This window comes from Coregonus lavaretus, assembly GCF_964263955.1.
Source record: "Coregonus lavaretus genome assembly, chromosome: 23".
NCBI classification, from domain to species: domain Eukaryota; kingdom Metazoa; phylum Chordata; class Actinopteri; order Salmoniformes; family Salmonidae; genus Coregonus; species Coregonus lavaretus.
In genome coordinates this window covers 25522833-25533797 of record NC_140010.1, presented here as the reverse complement: position 1 = coordinate 25533797, position 10965 = coordinate 25522833, and the positions used below count along the sequence as shown (strand labels likewise).

Below are 10965 nucleotides of genomic sequence, written 5' to 3'. Positions count from 1 at the left end.
TGTGTGTGTGTGTGTTTGTTATCAGTGTGTGTGGGTGTGTGTGTGTGTGTGTGTGTGTGTGTGTGTGTGTGTTTGTTATCAGTGATGATGTGTGTGTGTGTGTGTGTGTGTGTGTGTGTTTATCAGTGATGATGTGTGTGTGTGTGTGTGTGTGTGTGTGTGTGTGGGTGTGTGTGTGTGTGTCCTCAGGGCAAGAACTCGTGAGTTGGAAGAACTGAGAGACCTATGGCGTGGGTGTTATCCTTAGCCACCTGCTGACAAGGCTGACAAGATAGGACTCTTGTTCATTGTATTGAATACAAAGGCCCAACACAAAATGGGTCATGCACAAGATTTTAGTCAGACCAAGCTATAACATTATATATTTACTACGACAGTACATTCAACCAAAAGCTAATATAACAAAGGCATCAGAGATTATTTATAATCTGTCACAGAAACTGGAATCCATCTCCCCAGATCAGTCAATAAATGCTTCTGGTATTGACTTATATGCTGCCCCTGTCTTCATGTTGTTGCTGGACATATCTTTTTTAAAATGTGTGTAGGTCACCTAAATCATCAGAAAAATTGCCCCTCCTGAGAATTTTTTCAGGAGCCGCCACTGGTGCCAAGTGGAACTGATTTAAAACCTCTAAGAGGGAAAACACTACAGTTATTTACAGACCCAGAGGTAGCAGCACCTGATCTACTGAAACAAGCTGTCCAGAAAATGACAACATTTAACAAGGACATGCACGAAGGACCTTATGTCCTTTTGTATCCAGACTGCTCAGAGGTGGTTCATGTGCCTGGGTCAGAAAGGCCATTCAAATTGGCAGAATATAAAAAGGAAATAGGAAAGGCATATTCCAGGATCACTTTTTTCATTTGCCTAGAAAAACACTATAAAAGAGGTTAGTGGATCTCAAGATTCAATATTTTTACATATTTAGATACTCTGCTGGAGGATAGATAATGGTTGTTTGAATTATTTTTTTCAGTGGATGATACCTCAGACTCTGATTCTGAAATTGTCATCACAACAAGGAGCACAGCTGAACTCAATCGTGCTGACACTTTGGTACATCAGTTACTTCTCTTTTTTAAAATGTTTATGTATGTTTGTATTTATTCATTTTCATATAATTTATTAATTAGATGTACATTGGATTTTAAGCATAAAATCAATGTCCTGGTCAATATTTTAGTGGAAAAAGGCTTGTTTTGATTATTTTGCAGTAACTATTATACAGTAACACAGACAACCATTCAGCATTGATATATACTGTATGTGGTAATGGAAAAATAATGGAACCTGTTGAAAGTTGTTGATCATTTTATCCGTTTCCTCTCAGGTTTTTGAACCACAAAATCGAAGTACTCCCAAACACAAGCTGGACGATGAAAGGTAGGTGTTGCACACTTGGACACAAAGGAATTTTCACACGTGCAATAATAATTCATATTTTGTTGGGCTACAGTGCTTTCACTACCAGGTAAAGTGCAATTTCACCTTTTTTTTTATTTAACTCACAAAACTGATAAAACTACTAGCAGATATTTCACTACTTATTCACATACACATTATACATACATTTATATTGCTGCACATAAGCTCAACGTTGCTACATGCTATCAGCTGTTTCTGTAACTGACTGCGGTGCCCCCTCGCTCCCTACCTAAAGGACCCACAGCTGCCTGTGTGAGCAGAGCTTTACAGAATAAACCCACTGAAATACAGTTGCTCTTGCAGTTGAATAAACTGAATAAACTAAAAAAATTAACCAAACCATTAAAAAAAACACGTGAGAATGAAGTGGGGGGTATCCACTGTCCATTCATATGTCCCACATCACTGTCGATCCTGCATAGGTACTATAGGCCTTTACTGAAGTGGCACGGTCATCCAGAACCAACTTAAAGAACTCCAACACGTTTCGGCATCTAGCCTTTGTCAGGGAGTCAAATAGATGTAATGAGAGACACTGGGTTTTTTCTAGTGGTAATCCACCAATAGGAAACATGGGACACATCCATATACATAATGTTTACATGATTTGACTATTGTAGGCCTGAAGGACACCTACTGGTTTTAAGATGTCTACAACACCTACTCTAGCCCAGAACACCTTGGACACTAGAAAAGACCCATTGTCTCTCATTTCATCTGTTTGACTCGCTGACGAAGGCTAGATGCAAAAACGCATTAAAGTTCTTTTAAATTGGTTCTGTATGGCTTGGCCACTTGCAATACAAGCATTTTAATAGTTAAAAAATAGTAGTTTGAGCTTTCTTTTATTTTATACCTTTTCCATTAAAAAAGAAACTCAAACTAACTCAGATTTGAGTCCAGGAAGCGCTCCTATCCACATGTTCTCAAAATAATCTTTTTTTTAAATACATCTTTCTGTTCCCTCTACTACTACATGCTACTCAAAGCTACATTATAGCCTTTATCATGGAGCTAATCATTTTAATATGTTTTATCATGTTTCAGTGATGCACCAGGACAATCAACAATTCAGCCTGGACAGGTAATAAGGCAGAGTGTGGCAGCATGACATTTCTTGCTTTCAGTGTTGTTGTTTCAGACATTTTAATCTTTTTTTCAGATAGTAATATCTGATGCTGAGGATCTGGATCCACCGGAAGCAAATCCAGAAAAAATGTCTTGCTACAGGTAAGTAAAAAAAAAGAAAAGATAATGACTGACATAATTTAAATGTATTGAACTGATTACATGGGGAAGACATTTTTGTTTGTAAGATGTTTTAACATGGAAATGGCAATTTCCCAACAGTAAATACACAGACCTGTATTCACCAAATGTTGAGCAGGAGGACGAAGAGCCGGTTGCTGTCAATGTGAAGAATTTCCAACACACAGCAATGTAATATGCTTTTGACTATAGCACTCCAGTTTTTTCACTGTACAATAGTTCTTGTATATCTGGAATATCCACAAATGAATTAACTTTTTGTCATTACAGGGAGGAGACGGACATTGCATTACCTGACATCGTAGCAAACCTGTCTCTTCCTATTGAACATAAAAAAGTCAGCCGGTTTAACATCTCAAGGGATAATGTTTGGGATGGGGCAGTCAGAGGTTTCAAGCGTACAACATATTCTGAAACCTGTGACATGCTGGTGAAATTTACTGATGATACTGGTGTTCTGGAAGAGGGAATTGACACTGGTGGTCCAAGACGAGAGTTTTTAACTCTACTGATGAAACACCTAAAAGACCGGCCCATTTTTGATGGACCAGAAGGACATCGGTTCTTGGTCTACAATGCAAAGGGTATGCATATTGGTTGGATGTGTACTATAGGCTACTAATGGTTGGTTAATGCTCATTGACCATATATATCACATGACATATGCTTGCATATTACAGTATATACAGTAATGCATTGTTTTAATTTTGCAATATGAATTCATTCACAGCTGTTAGGGAGGATGAATACTACTTGGCAGGAAATATGATTGCTGTGTCAGTTGTGCATGGAGGTCCAGGACCCCATTTCCTGTCAGAAGATCTTGTACATTATCTTGCAGGCCAGCCTTCATTCAAAGCAACAAATAATTTAATAACTGATGAAGAAATAGGGAAAGCTTTGCAAGAGGTGAGAATAGCATAAGGGTATGGTAGGGCAGAGTTTTTCATACTTACTGCAGTGTTTTTGAGACAATGTTTACTTCCTATATCACGTGCGGAATATATTTAATTAATTTATTAGTTTTTGATAGTGTAAGATTACACCTTGCTATGTACGTTATTAAAAAAATAGGCAAGGAGATACAGTGCATACAGTTATTGACTGGGGTGTTTTTGCCCATTTTCATGTCTTTCAGATTGAGAATGCTGCTTCATTGGATGCTCTGCAAGAATGTATGATGAGACACAGCACAGGTTGTCTGAGACATGTGGCTACTGTGGAAGAAAAGAAAGAAATCGTGTCAGACTACCTCCAATGGTATATCATTGACCGCAACTCATCTGTAATTGACAGGTAAGATGATATTTGTAGTGATGAGATTTGTATTTATTTATGTATGAATTTTTTGTTTGAAATGCCTCATGGTCCCCATCTTTGGTTTATGCAAGTATGTATATCTGTTATCAATTTGTCCTTAATCAGAATTTGTACCTTAGTGTATTTCAACGGATATGTGATGTCACTTCATTCTGTGTCAAACTACAGTGCCTTCATTAAGTCTGCACACCTTTTATAGATTCAATTTAAAATATATTTAAATCCTTTTCCTCATCAATCTACACACAATACATCATAATGACAAAGCAAAAACAGAAATTAGATCTTAGGTTTCTCCTCCTGACTAACTCTTCCATAGAGGAAAATCAGTCCAGTTACCCCTTAAAGTGATCCATCCACCTCTGCTGCACATCTGGCAGCAGAGTGATGGTTTGAGGCTCACTTTACCCATCAAACCCTTGATGACTTGCTGCTGTTTATCCAACCACCTGCTCCATACTGTAGCAGTGTCATTTACATATGGATCTATTTCTGCCCTCAGTTCTCATAGAGATCCTGACATGCAGAGAGGTTTTAGTATCTCTTGTAAATGTCCCTGAAAATCAGATATAAAGAGTGTGGTGATGTTGTGTGTAAAGCCTGTAGCTTCATACACGAGGAATCCAGGCTGGAATTACTTCCAAAGGTGCTTCAACAGTGTACTGAGAAAATGGTTAATTAACTTGTGCGAATGTGATATTCCAGTTTTTAATTTTTATTAAATTTGCTACAATTTCTAAAAACTTGTTTTTGCTTTGTCATTATGATGTATTGTGTGTAGGCTGATGAGGAAAAAGATTAATATTACTATTTTAAATTGAATCTATAACGAAACAAAGTTGTGAAAAAGTGCAATGGGTGTGTAGACTTTCTGAAGGCATCGTGTGAGTGCTCAAGCCACCCATCCGTCTGTGTCATTCCAGTCTTTTGTTTCTGTGTGTTATACTTACAGTTTGTAACAATTAATGTTTAATGTGCAATGCAAAAATAGGGTTTTTGAAATCAATTTTCAACAATGTTAAGGTGGATAGTAATTGTAGAGAAGAGAATATTTAATAGTTTTCTTTAGATAATTTTTAATTCAATTGGCACTACACAGCAGTGAAACAATGTTTGTGTTCACTCTGTAGATTCAGAGATGGTCTTTCAACCCTGGAGTTTTTGACTGCACTACAGCAACACCCTACTTTGCTGGCCCCTGTCATGTGCCACTCTGAAAGGCGACTCACTGCTTTTGAACTTGAGAGACTCTTCAAACCTGACCTCAGTCCTTCGGGGAGTAATCGAAGAGTTAAAGAAAGTCAAACCATGGCCTACTGGGCAGACTATCTCCTTGATTGTGAAGGTTTGTTAGTTTGTTTTTTATAACTAGTTAAGAAAACACATGGCAGTGATGTATCTGAATTGTTTTTCTTTGCAGAAGGCCAGGCTGCTGTGTCTGTGGAAGATGTTTTGATGTTTGCTACTGGGCTGTCTTCACTTCCCCCATCTGGCTTGGAACCACTGCCTCAAATAGAGTTCCTGGAGGACTCTGCGTTCCCAATGGCAAATACATGTTCAAACTCCTTGATATTACCACTCCTAGACTCATACACTTTGTTTAAGTCACAAATGGACTTTGGAATTCAAAATAGTCCAGGATTCGGCTGTTTCTAAGCTATATGATGGATGACCCCTAGAGTTAAGACTCTGAAAAAGTTGTTGTTGTTAAAGGTTAGGGTTGGGCATCATTTAGATTTTAACGATTCTGATTCCAATTCCGATTCTTCCTTTTGATTCCAGTTCTTATCGATTCACGATTCCGATTCTTTGAGTGGTGGAGTTGAAACGGGTCACATGCTTATTTCACAAATAAGAGGAAAGTTTTATTTTGATTCAAAGGTGGGTTGCAGTTTGACGGGGCTTTTTCAATGTAAAATAAAGCCACACTAGAGCACCGCTTACTGTGCTCCATGGCTGCAACACAACAAGCACCTGGCCGCTACAGAAACCAAAACTTGCGCATGTTAAATTTGGAACCCATGATCAGATTTGAAACCCAATCCTCCAAAACGATTCCAATAAAGAAACAATTCCGATGGAATCGTAATTTTTTAAACTATTCCAAGTAGGAATTGGTTCTTGATGCCCAACCCTATTAAAGGTGCACTTTTAAAGTGCAGTTGCCAAAGTTGTTTTTATAATGTTACTGTATGTGAGCATGTTCTTTTCTCACAGTAAACATTTTGAAAATGTTTTAGATCCATTACTCTCAATACTACAAAGGTGTAATAAATACTGATTACTATTTTTGATTAATTTACTTCACACTTAAAAACAATTAAGCTTTGGGTGACAGATTCATAAATATTGTGTTCAGACAGACAGCAGTATTCCACCACTACAAAAAAACCTCCCTTTTTGATCATTTCATAGCTGAGCCATTTCTTTTAGTTTCATGTACAGTTCGGATGCAGACTCCCAGTTGTCTGGCTTCTGTAACTGATTGTGTTCCATGGCAAAGTCCAAGTACTCCTGCATGTTTGGGTCCCCACAAGGAGTCATTGACAGGCTAGCCTCAGGAAGGGCATCCAGTTCAGCTTGTTCACTTTGAAATCCGCAGTCTCTGGAGCCAAACCTATGTTAAATAGAATACATAATTGCATTTATTTTCATTTAAGCTAAAACGTTACATTAATGCTTTTATCTGTTTATTATCACCAATGTATCACCTGTGTGGTAAGTAGTAGAGTTCATTGGGCACTCCTCCTGGACATGCTGCTGTTCTGGAAGGGCGAATCCTGTGGCTGTTCCACAGTCTCACACACTCATCCAAGTCCTTCTGAATAACATCACCAAAGCAATATCTCAATAGGCATTGATGCTCATGACTCCCGTTGAAGTATCCGGCATCTCTAAGGTCGGCAAATAACTCCATCCAGAACTGAGACCTATAGAAATGGATACAAATGTTTAGTTATACTATAAATAATAAAGGTTAGTTATAATGAAATGTATGGTCTGTGCATCTTTTGGTCATTCGATTTTCTTTTCAGGAACAGCTACTTTTCCTGACGGGCAGGATTTGCTTTACAAATTTGTATTGATAATTATTGTGCTCGTTTTTCATTAATCGTTCCTGAGAAGAAAATCGAATGACCAAAAGATGCAATGACCCTTTATGAAGACAACTCACCTTCCCTTTCTAAATATAGACCACCAGGACTCAATACGCTGGTTATTTATAGATGAGCCGTACATGTGGCTGGACGCTCCAGAGTAGTAGTCACTGTGATGGTGGCGTAGGGTACATTGAATTGCAGCCATTATGCCGCAATCAGTCCTCAGTCTCATGGGGATGACACCGAGGTTTCGCACACATGACATGAAATTGTTAGGCTATGGTTCAACCCAGCACTCAGAGAAACAAACACGACAAAGGGAGTGGAAGAAACAAAAATATTTTAATAAAAGTTCAAATTGTCTTAGTCCAAAAACAACTGAAGTAAAGGAACAGAGTGGGCTAGTCGGCTCCGGAGGAAGGAGAGGCTGAGGCAGGCAGGCAGGCAGGCAGGCAGACCGACAGGCAGGAAGGCAGGCAGGTTGGGAGGTATGTCCGAACTGAAGACAAAACAAACGACAGGTTAAGGAGAGTGGAGAGCCAGGCTGAAGACAAAGACAAAATAACTTTACTGGTGAGCCAAGTTACCGCTCTGGTAAGAACAACGATCTGGCGCCGGTGGAGAGCCATGCCCCGGAATTAGTAGTGCAGGTTGATGAGAGAATAGGATGCAGCTGCGTAGGCAGGAATCACTGGAAACAACCCGCAGCTGCACAGGAGAGGCAGATCCTGAGCACGCCCCCTGATCCACTCCAGACACACCCACATAAAGGGGACAAACACACATACAGATACAACAGACACAGAGGGGACAAAACAAGGAGGAAGGGAAACAGAAAAGGGAGAGACAAGCTGCCCACATAACAGTACCCCCCCCTCAATGGTCGCCACCTGGCGACCCACCAGGCCTGTCAGGGTTGTCGTGATGGAAGTCCGTGATCAACTGAGGATCCAACACAAAACGCTTAGGGACCCAAGACCTCTCCTCTGGTCCATAACCTTCCCAATCGACTAGGTATTGGAGACCCCTACCCCGCCTCCGAGAGTCCAGGAGCCTACTGACGGTGTAGGCCGGATGGTCGTCAATGAGGCGAACAGGTGGAGGTGGATCAGCCGGCGGACACAAAAGGCTGGAGGACACAGGTTTCAGTTGGGAGACGTGGAAAGTAGGGTGTATCTTCATGGCTGAAGGCAACTTCAAACGAACCGCAGCGGGGTTAATGATGGACTCCACCACAAACGGACCCAGGTACCGAGGAGACAGCTTGCGTGATTTGGTACGAAGAGGTACGTTCTTAGACGACAGCCAAACCTCTTGACCTGGATGAAACACAGGTGCGGGAGTCCTGCTCCTATCCGCTGTCATCTTGTTCCTGTCGGTGGTCCGAAGCAACGCTTCCCGAGCGTCGCGCCACACTCTCTGGCAGCGGCGGAGGTTCTCCTGAACCGAAGGAACAGCCAATTCCTTCTCCTGAGCAGGAAACAGAGGGGGTTGATAACCCATGGTAACTTCGAAGGGTGAAAGACCAGTGGCAGAGGTGGTGAGGGAGTTGTGGGCGTACTCTATCCAAGGCAGATGTTTGGCCCAGGATGATGGATGTTGAGCAGCCACACAACGAAGGGTTGCTTCGAGGTCTTGATTGGCTCTTTCTGTTTGACCGTTGGTCTGGGGATGAAACCCTGAGGACAGACTAACGGAAGCACCCAAAGCAGAACAGAAAACCTTCCAAACACGGGAAGTAAACTGTGGGCCTCTATCAGATACGATGTCCACAGGTATTCCATGGGGACGGAATACATGTTGGACTAGGAGGTCCGCTGTCTCACTGGCAGACGGTAATTTTGGTAATGCTATATAGTGAACAGATTTAGAGAATCTGTCCACAATGGTAAGTATAGTATCATTACCTTCAGACTTGGGTAGGCCGGTGACAAAATCCATGGCTATGTGGGACCAGGGACGGCTGGGAACTGGGAGGGGTAGCAGCAGCCCCGAAGGGGACTGATGGGAGGCTTTGCCCCGAGCACAGGTTGAACAGGCTGCCACAAAAGCCCGAACGTCAGTTTCCATAGAAGGCCACCAAAAATGTCTCCTAAGCAACGTCAACGTGCGTCTCATCCCAGGGTGACCAGCAAAACGGGAGGTGTGAATCCACTGCAACACCTGAGACCGGACCGTCTCGGGAACAAAGAGTAGGTTGGGAGGTCCATCACCCGGTCCCGGGTCCGTGGCAAGTGCAGTCTTCACAAGAGACTCGATCTCCCACTGAACAGCCGCCACGACGCATGAGGAAGGCAGGACTGCCTCAGGCTCGCTGGTCTCCGAAGGGTCAGCAAACTGGCGGGACAAAGCATCTGGTTTAACATTTGTTGACCCCGGTCTGTATGTAAGAATAAAGTTAAACCTACTAAAAAACAGGGCCCATCTGGCTTGGCGTGAGTTGAGTCTCTTAGTGGCTTGGATGTAAGCCAAGTTTTTGTGGTCTGTCCAGACCACAAACGGCAGTTCAGCTCCATCCAGCCAGTGCCGCCATTCTTCCAGTGCTAGCTTGACCGCCAGCAGTTCTCGGTTTCCAACGTCGTAATTCCGTTCTGTGGGTGACAATTTTTTGGAGAAAAAAGCACAGGGGTGAAGCTTTTGGTCAGTGGGGGAGCGCTGGGAGAGGACTGCTCCCACACCTGAGTCCGACGCGTCCACCTCCACAACAAACTGCAGAGAGGTATTGGGGTGTATCAACACAGGGGAGGTGGAAAACAGTTCCTTCAAAACCCCTACCGCCTGCTCCGCCTCAGGGGACCACAGAAAAGGGACTTTTGGGGATGTGAGTCTAGTAAGGGGTGCCACCACTTTACTAAAACCCTTAATGAACCTACGGTAGAAGTTAGCAAAGCCCAAAAATCGTTGAAGTTGCTTACGGGTGGTGGGTATGGGCCATTCCGTCACTGCCCGGATCTTCTCGGGGTCCGCCTTCACCTGCCCGCTCTCAATGATGAAACCAAGGAACGATGTAGACTGTTTGTGGAACTCACACTTCTCTGCTTTGACGTACAGCTTGTTCTCCAAGAGCCGTTGAAGGACTTGACGGACGTGTGACTCATGCTCCTCGGGTGACTTGGAAAAAACAAGAATATCATCCAGGTATACAAAGACAAAACGGTTCAAAAAATCCCTAAGAACATCGTTCACCATGGCTTGGAAAACAGCAGGGGCGTTTGAGAGCCCAAAGGGCATGACCAAATACTCAAAATGTCCCAGTGGAGTGTTGAAAGCGGTCTTCCACTCATCTCCCTTTCGGATCCGGACAAGGTGATAAGCGTTCCTGAGGTCGAGCTTGGAGAAAACTGTGGCGCCATGCAGAGGTTCAAAAGCAGAGTTGATGAGTGGAAGGGGATACTTGTTTTTAACAGTTATGTTGTTTAAACCCCTGAAATCGATACAGGGGCGTAACGACTTGTCCTTCTTTTCCACGAAAAAGAAACCTGCACCCAAAGGAGACGACGAGGGATGGATTATGCCCGAGACCAGAGAGTCACCAATGTACTGCTCCATTGCCTCTCTTTCCGGTCGAGACAGATTGTATAAGCGACTAGAGGGCAAGGGAGCACCAGGAAGCAGTTCAATAGGGCAATCATAAGGCCTATGTGGTGGTAGAGACAGAGCCTTGTCCTTACTGAAAACCTCCGCTAAGTCATGGTATTCTTTGGGGACAGATGACAGATCAAGAGGAACTGAGGGATGAGTTGGGTTACACTTAGTGGGGGGAACCGCTGACCTAAGGCACTCTGAATGGCAGTTAGTGCTCCAACTGAGAATGGTGTGACGTGTCCAATCAATTTGTGGGTT

At 42.6% G+C, this 10965-nt stretch overlaps 4 long non-coding RNA genes across 4 annotated transcripts; 3 read left to right on the top strand and 1 right to left on the bottom strand.

The window, feature by feature from the left end:
- Positions 1–613: 613 nt before the first annotated feature.
- LOC311150722 lies at positions 614–2455 on the top strand. The gene is made up of 3 exons (XR_014615132.1): positions 614–896; positions 984–1063; positions 1338–2455. It is a non-coding gene; the product is annotated as an uncharacterized lncRNA (long non-coding RNA).
- Positions 2456–2480: 25 nt separating this feature from the next.
- On the top strand, positions 2481–3033 carry LOC311150720. Its single transcript, XR_014615130.1, has 4 exons — positions 2481–2516; positions 2595–2662; positions 2783–2872; positions 2972–3033. It is a non-coding gene; the product is annotated as an uncharacterized lncRNA (long non-coding RNA).
- Positions 3034–3037: 4 nt separating this feature from the next.
- Positions 3038–6255, top strand: LOC311150721. Its single transcript, XR_014615131.1, has 3 exons — positions 3038–3285; positions 3840–3961; positions 5152–6255. It is a non-coding gene; the product is annotated as an uncharacterized lncRNA (long non-coding RNA).
- Positions 6256–6306: 51 nt separating this feature from the next.
- Positions 6307–7373, bottom strand: LOC311150719. Its single transcript, XR_014615129.1, has 3 exons — positions 7197–7373; positions 6733–6951; positions 6307–6638 (listed from the first exon to the last, which is right to left on the bottom strand). It is a non-coding gene; the product is annotated as an uncharacterized lncRNA (long non-coding RNA).
- Between the last annotated feature and the right edge of the window lie 3592 nt (positions 7374–10965).